This window comes from Meriones unguiculatus, assembly GCF_030254825.1.
Source record: "Meriones unguiculatus strain TT.TT164.6M chromosome X unlocalized genomic scaffold, Bangor_MerUng_6.1 ChrX_unordered_Scaffold_30, whole genome shotgun sequence".
NCBI classification, from domain to species: Eukaryota; Metazoa; Chordata; class Mammalia; order Rodentia; family Muridae; genus Meriones; species Meriones unguiculatus.
Genome location: NW_026843706.1, coordinates 2,846,309 through 2,854,795, shown reverse-complemented (window position 1 = coordinate 2,854,795; position 8,487 = coordinate 2,846,309). Strand labels below are relative to the sequence as shown.

General features: G+C 44.3%; 1 pseudogene; it reads left to right on the top strand.

Annotated features, from left to right (window-relative positions):
• Positions 1 to 3,682: 3,682 nt before the first annotated feature.
• Positions 3,683 to 4,980, top strand: LOC110541944 (haloacid dehalogenase-like hydrolase domain-containing 5; annotated as a pseudogene).
• The last annotated feature ends 3,507 nt before the right edge of the window (positions 4,981 to 8,487 follow it).

Sequence of the window (8,487 nt, the reverse complement as noted above, 5' to 3'; positions counted from 1 at the left end):
GGTTGGGATGTACTGAAAACAAAAATAAATAAATATATATATATATATTTTAAGAAATACCATGATCAACAGCAACTTGTGCACATGGCTGTTCACACCAAAGGAAATTCAGGACAGGAACTCAAATAAGGCAGGAACCTGGAGGCAGGAGCTGGTGCAAACGTCATGGAGGGGTGCTGCTTACTGGCTTGCTCAGCCTATGTTGTTGAACAACTCAGGACCACCATCCCAGGGGTGGCACTGCCCAAAGTGAAATGGGCTTCCCACCTCAATCACTAATGAAAAGAATGCTCTTCCGGCTTCTCAGAGGCCATTCTGGTCCAGGCATTTTCTCAAGTGAGGTTCCCTCTTCCAAAATTACTCTAGTTTGTGTTAAGTCGACACAAAACAATCCTGTAGAAGGATGTTCTTCTCTGATTTTCTGGGTTGGCCAAATGGACTCACAAGGGCCCTTAAAAAAAAAAGAGGAAGATAGGAGAAAGCATGTGAGAGCACAGAAAAAGAAAGACATTTGAACAATGTATGGGTATAACCCAGAACTTCTGGTCCAATGTAGCCCATGGCAGCTCAGTATCCAAGTGGGTACCTAGTAAGGGAACAGGGACTATTTCTGACATGAACTCAATGGCAGGCTCTTTGACCTCTCCTCGCCCCTGCCCCAAGGGAAGAGCAGCCCTGCTAGGCCACAGAGGAGAACATTGCAGCCAGGCCTGATAAGCTAGGGTCAGATGGAAGGGGAGGAGGTCTTCCCCAATCAGTGGACTTGGAAAGGGGCAGGGAGGAGATGAGGGAGGGAGGGTGGGATTGGGAGGGAATGAGGGAGGGGGCTACAGCTGGGATACAAAGTGAATAACCTGTGATTAATATAAAAAATTATTTTTAAAAAAGAAAATAAAAAAGAAAAAAAAAGAGACATTTGAAAAAGCTATGCTGCTGGCTTTGAAAATGGAAGGCAGGGCTATGGGTCAAGGAGTGCTGATGGCCTCTAACTTCTGCAAAGTGTAAACAGATTTTCCTCTAACACACCCCGTTAAATACGGTTGACAGAATGGTACCTTGTCAACACCTTTGGGAGCTCTGTTTCAGACTGTAATCTCCACAACTGGAAATAATAGATTTGTTTTGCTTTAAGTCACAACGTTTGTGGTAATTTGCTATATTGGCACTGGCATCTTAATCCATTCAGGCTACTCTGACAAAAATATACCTTTGACCAGCTCTGTTCTAAACAATAGAACTTTATTTCTCAGGGTTCTAGGGGCTATTAACTTTAACCGTGTCCTCCCAACGTAGAGGGGGCAAACAAGATTCTCTTTCTGAGGGGCAGTAATCCTGTTGTCTAGTGTAAGGCTCTTGTGATCTTACCACCTCCCAAAAGTCCCACCTATTAAAACCATCACCTCAGGATTACCTTTCAACCCGTGAATTTTGGAGGGAGTGAAACATTCGGACCATAGCAACTGCCAAATATCTATACAATTTATGTGATGAATAGAGCAGAGAGATGGAAGCAACCTGTATCCTGCTACCAGAGTTCACTGGATCTACACTTGTTTCTGCCTATACTAGACTATATCTGTCTTGTAAGGGGGCTACTTAGTTGTTTGAGATGATTGAAACTGATAAAACTCGGCTTTTTCAGAATGCCTAGTCTCATCTACTTAATTTGATTTGCTAACAATGCCTTCCTTCCAGGACCACCAATGTTAGAAACAAATCAATGAGGGGTACAGTGTCTTTGAAAGATACAAAACAAACACGAGAAGAAGACTGTTGTGACAGGAACTCAGACTCTGAGAATAGACGGACCTGTTTCCCATTCCTGGATTTGTTCTAACGATGTGAGCTTTGCTGAACTTTACAGCTTTTCTGCTTCTGTTTCCTTTCCTACAAAACACAGACTATAGCAGACTCTGAGCTAAGTTGTACAAAACAGGCAGTATGGTGAGCACTCAATGACTGGTAGTCACTGTCACGCTACAAAGCTAGGTGGCATGAAAGAGCAGATTGTCTCACTTTATATCTAAGTCTCAGTTTAGAAAATCTCTTTTTTTTTTTTTTCATTGTGTAATCATCCCTGTCTTTGGTATATACATACAGGGAAAGGAGGCAGAGTGTAATGTGACTTGAGGGCAGAGGAGTTGACAGAGATGCTGGAAAAAGAGACCAGTACAAAAGGCCAGTGTAGTGCCTGTTTTACTTTATTTGGGGTGTTTTTAGGCCTCTGCCTCTCTTCCAACCTCTCAACTCTATGTAGGAGAGGGAAGGTTAGTGGAGAGAAGGAGTGCAGCTCCCCCTTTACTTCTCCCAGCTGTTTAGGATCCATGGGTCTTTGGGGGATATAGCTGTCAACAGCAGTCTCCTCCAAGCTGTCGTGCCCCGAACCATTTCTCTCCCTCTGCCTGCTCCAAACTGCCACACCAGCCATCTCTGGTTTCTCCAAACTGCTCCAGACCACGCACCAACACTGCATCCCACACCACTCTTTCTGGGCTCTCAAATTTGTGTTCTCGGAGTCCTAGACCAACCCCCTCTCTGTGCCCCACAAGACACGAGGTAGGCTGTTACCAGCTGGCAAAAGCCACACTGTGGACAAACTATAGCCCAACTGAAATCCCACACTTAGGATTAAAACAAAAACATATTTCCATAAAATAACTGAGTTTAGAAAGAAACCAAAACTTCCATTACAGTGCAGAAAAAGCAATACAGTTTGGGCCACATGGTTCTGCTTTAAAGTCAAGAAGAATACAAGATATAATAATAATAATAATAAAATTCACGTGAAAAAAAAAGAATACAAGAGGTTATGGAATCTTCCTCTGAGTTTAAGGAAAGCCACTGAAGCCAGGTGTGCAGCCGGAGAGTCCTGCATGGATAGAGGCCATTGTGTAAAGCTGTGAAGGTGAAGCCTGGATTGCCTTGGCAACCCCAAGATGTTTGAGGTGCCAGAGCTGTGGAGCCAGTGATCGCTGCAGACAGGGGTGGAACCAGGATAGAGAAGTGTGTCGCAGTCAGCAAAGCTGAAAGAGAGAGACATCTAAATCCCTTGCCATCAGACAAAGGAATGCAGGATTTTTAGTTTCCCCTGCTGGTCCAGCGTTTCTCTCCTCCCTCTTGGAACGGTAGTATATAGTCCCGTGCCGTTTGTATGTTGGAAGTATATGATTCGCTTTTTGCCTTTGCTTTTACATGGGGTTACAGTGAAGGATTGCCTTTGAGGCTCAGGAGAGACATGAACTTTGGACTTTGCGACAGTGTTGAGACTGAAAGACTATGGGGAGTTTTGAAGTTGGACTAAATGCATTTTGCATTATGATCTGACTATAAGCTTATGGGGCCAGAGAATCGAATGTGGTGGTTTGAATGAGAATGGCCCCTATAGGCTCTTATGTTTGAATGCTTGGTCCCCAGTTCGTAGAACTTTTGGGGAAGAATTAGGAGGTGTGATCATATTGCACGTGTGTCTCTGGGGGTAGGTTTTGCGGTTTCAAAAGCCCACACCAGGCCCAGTGTCTCTTTGTCTGCTGACTAAGGATATAAAGCTCTCAACTACTGCTCCAGCACCATGCCTGTCTGCTTTCCGTGGATTAACCCTCTGAAACTGTAAGGAAGCCCCCAAAGAAATGTTTTCTTTTTGTAAGAGTTCCCTTGGTCAGCGTGCGCACGCGCGGCTGGCATGATGACTGCCCTAGGCAGGCTGGCAGTTCTCAACGCCAATCGCCTTCTGTGGAAGTTGCCTGCATCCTGTCTACGGGGCTCCAACGCTGCTGACCCCGAAGCAGTTACATAGCAAGCCACGCTGAGCAAGGACTCGAGGATTCTTAGTCCTGAAACGAGCCCTCCCACCTTGGCTTCTGGTTTGACACTGATGGAGTGCTGGTTCGAGGCCACAGAGTGGTCACAGCTGTTCTAGAAGCATTCAGCAAGCTGGTAAATTACCAGAAGCAGATGCGGGTACCTGTGGTTTCTGTCACCAATGCTGGGAACATCAAAACATAAAAGTATTGACAAAGCCCAGGAGCTGTCAGCTCTGCTGGAGTGGATCCAGACCCCGTCATTCTCTCACACAGTCCCATGAAATTCTTCTTACAGCACAACAAGCCGATGCTAGTCTCTGGGCAGGGACCCCTGGTGGAAAATGCCAGAGCACTAGGCCTCCAGAATGTGGTGACAGTAGATGAGCTGCAAATAGTTCCAGAGCTGGACATGGTGGACCTTGAGCAGTGGCCGAAGACCATGACTCCGAGGAGTGACTTTCCCTGCCACTGAAGGTAAAAGAGGCTCTGAGCCTGGGGGTCCTCCTTCTTGGGGAGCCAGTCCACTGGGAGACAAGCCTGCAGCTGATTATGGATGTCCTCATTAGCAATGGAAACTCTGTGACTGGCTTGGCAACAACCTCCCTGTCCCAGCTAGCAAATGGATTTCCTGTGGATGGCTGGAGCTAAGATGCCCAGGTTTGGTCATGGCACCTTTCTGCTCTGCCTGGAAGCCATCTACTGGAAAGTAACAGGCAAGGAGCTGAAATATGAGGGCCTGGTGGGCAAACCCAGAATCCTCTCTTACCAGCAAGCAGATGACATGATCAGACACCAGGCTGAGAGGCAGGGCTGGGCTGGCCCAATCAGGAAGCTCTATGCTCTAGGAGATAACCCTATGTCTGATATCTATGATGCCAACTTGCTCTACCAGTACCTGCAAATGGCAAAGCGTGGAGAGGAGGAGCAAGGGGGACTGGTGGACTGTAGAAGCAGCAGCCTTAAGCAACCCAGAGCTGTGCCTCTATCCTGGTATGCACTGGCATATACCATTCTCAGGACCCAGACTTCCAAGTGCCTATCCCTGGAGGAGGAGAGCTTCCATTCCACTGGCACCAAGACTTCAGCTCCAGTCCAGAGCTCCTAGAAGTATCCCACATCATTCACGATCAATGAAGCTGCGCAGCTGGTTTTCCACCAGAAGGGTTGGGCTCAAAAGTAAGGAGATCTATCAGAGGCAAAGGGTTGTTGGGGCCCGGGCATCAGGGAGTCCTGTGTGCCAGGCTGTGGTCTGGGTCACAGGCATCAAGTCCCAGCCTGGCCCCTTGCCACTACTTCCTGGGATGAAGAAGAGAGCAGCTTTAGTAGCTATAGAATGACCCTTGGGCAGCACTTCAGGAGGAGAGACAGATTTCTGGGCCCTTCTTATGTATCTCTTGCAGTCTGACTTTCATGCCGATCCTTACCTCTGTGCCTCAGTGACCTCTCAGTGAAGACTTTTTTTTTTTTTTTTCAAGATAGGGTCTCACTATTGTAGCTCTGGCTGCTGTAGAACTCACTATATAAACCAGGCTGGCCTGAAACTTAGCAAGATCTGCCTGCCTCTGCCTCTCAAGTAGTGGCATCAGAAGTGTGTGCCACCCACCCGCCTCAATAAAGACTTCTATTTTTTGTTTGTTTGTTTGTTTGTTTTCAGGGTTTCTCTCCGTATACTTGGTTGTCCTGGACTCACTGTAGACCAGGCTGGCCTCGAACTCACAGAGATCTGTCTGCCTCTGCCTCCTGAGTGCTGGGATTACAGGCATGAGCCATGGCTCCTGGCTCAGTAAGGACTTTTAAAATCAGGGGCAACAGTCTAAAATTATGTGGAAACTTCTGGAGAGCCTGTGCTCTCACTGAAGGGAGCGCTGCATGCCAGGGCGGTGTGACTAACACTAGTGGTAGTTTTTACCGTATTTTAGAGTGTTGCCCAGAGACTTTGGGGCTTTTTTCTTATTAAAAAACTATCTTATTATTTGTTTTTAAAAAGAGTTGCCTTGGTCATGGTGTCTTTTCACAGCAATAGAACAGTAACTAAGACAACTTCTTAACATTACATTAAAAGTGTGTAGCTATTCTAACAGAAATATTTAAATAGCACCGCTGTTGCATCCCTTAGGCCATCCCCATACCCAATTTCTAATTATTCCCAAAGTTAAGTGATTTACTCAGGTGAGGCTTCCAGTCCATGAGAACTTCAATTAATGGACCCTCAAAACACAGGAAAGAAGAAAATCACAAGATAATGAGCAGTTTGAAAATGTATCCATTCATATCCATGAGACATAATGAAAAGAGCACTCACGCTCAGGATCCAAAGCAAGGAAAATCAGCATCACTACGGACTGTGTGTTCTTCCAAAATACTGATTGAAATCTTAGCCACCAGTATGGTATAGGAAGTGGACCTTTGGGATGTTGTTAGGCCACAAACAAACCTAACAAATGGGTTAGTGTCCCTATTAAAGAAATCCCGGTCAGATGAAAGGAGAGGAGGTCCTCCCCTAACAGTGGACTTGGAAAGGGGCATGGAGGAGAGGAGGAAGGGAGGGTGGGATTGGGAGGGAATGAGGGAGCCGGATGCAGCTGGGATACAGAGTTAGTAAAATGTAACTGATAATAAAAATTAAAAAAAAAAAAGAAATCCCGAAGAATTCTTTCTCTATCTGCCATGCAAAGACACAAAGGAGATGTTATCTATGAACAAGGAGGCTTTTCTTAGACCTGAATCTGCAAGTGTCTGGATCCTTAACTTCCTAGTCACCACAACCCTTAGGCATTTCTGCTGTTTAGAAGATACACGGGGTAGTTGGTCATAGTATCTCAAATGGTCTAAGATGAACATAATTATTTAAAGATATAATTAGAGAGTGGGACGTTGCAGCACATACTGTAATCTCAACACGCTGTCGGCTGAGGAAGGAGGATCACCACAAGTTCAAGGCCAGCCTAAGTATGATCCTAGCTCAGGAAACAATTATACAAATAAGAAAATGCAAAGAGAGAAGTGGGGAAGGTAATAGTTAGTTTCCACTTACCGTTCATATATCATACAGAATATTGAAGGTTCTTACAATAGTTGACACCTTCATACCTTAGTCTACACCACCACCCATTGTTTCCAAGGACTCTGACTACAAACAAAAGCTTATTTCATTAGTCACTACACTTTAATACTTAAGCCAGTCTGTATAGAACTCTAGCCCATGTAATTTAATACTTAGTGAAAGGATCGGTACTGGCTAAGCATACCCCAAAACCAAGTTCTTGGCACAAAGGAGATTTATTTGCCCCAGAGGGACAAAGGGCAGGGAATAAGAGACAAAGACAGGAAATAGAGGGCAAGAGAAGAGAAAAGAAACAATGGAGAGGAGGGAGGGAGGGATATTTGTCCCAGAGGGACAAAGAACTGCCTCTAACTAGAGGAGACAGATGTGGCCCATAGGAAAATGGCAGTTTATAAAGGCAAAAAGAGAACAAGGTATTTAATTTTAATTGGGCATGTCAATTAGGTGAGCCAAAGGGGGTTTTTGATTGCTGGACTTCCATACTTTGATCGCTGGACCTTGGTAGTCAGCCACAGGAGGAGGAAGTGGCCAAATAAGGGAATAGGCCTTAGTGGCTAGCTTTATACATGTAATCTAACGGTTTTTAGCAAGGCAGAGGAAATGGCAGAGAAGGGAAAAGCCTGCCAGAACCATGTTTACCATACTTGGGTCTACTAGAACACCTCAGTTAGTGCTCTGAAAAATAAAATTGTATTCGTACATATTTCTGCATCTAATTTTGTAGATTAAACACTAAGATTATGTGTGTCTAATGGAAGTTTTGGTTTCTTTAAAAACTCAGTTATGTTATGTAAGTATGTTTTTGTCTTAATCCCGAGTGTGGGATTTTAGTTTGGGCTTTAGTTTGTCCACAGCTGATAACTGCCTCCTGTGAGGCATGGTCTTTGCCAGCTGGTAACAGCCTGCCTCCTGCAGCATGGAGAAGGGCATGGTCTAGGACTCTAAGGATATAAATAAAAGAGCTCAGAAAGAGAAAGTGAGGCAGTTTGGAGAGACCAGAAATAGACAGTGTGACAGTTTAGAGAGAAATGGGAGAGACGCCTAGTGGCAAAGAGGCTCGGAGGAAATAGTCAGAGATAAACAGAGGAGATTGCTTGCTGCATTTGCTGTTGATAGAGACTGGTAATGCCCCCCCCCCAAGAACCCATTGACTCTAAACAGCCAGAAGAAGTAAAGGGGTCTGTGCCTCCTCACTCCACTAAACTTCTCTTTCCTACCTAGGGTTTTGGGAGGGTTGGCAGGAAAAGGCTTTAAGAAACCTGAAATAAAATAGAGTTTAAAAAAAATAGCACAACATATGTGATTATTTTAATTGGTAAATTTAAATGTATTAGCAAAATATGAGCATATTATGCATATAAAGCATAAAGTAGTAGGATTCAAGCAAATATACTTTAAATATTTATGTAAGTATTTATTGAATTATATGTATATTAAAGCTCACTATTTTATTTTGCTCAAAGAAATTCATGTAGGAAAAATAATTCTTACTCTATTTAGTTATCCTACATTTTGAAAAAAGTTAAAAACTTAAAATATTTTTAAAAGAAAAAATTGTGTCATCAGATCCATTTTAATAAGGCTGACTAATGTTGCTAAGTATATAACACTGTCTAATACCAA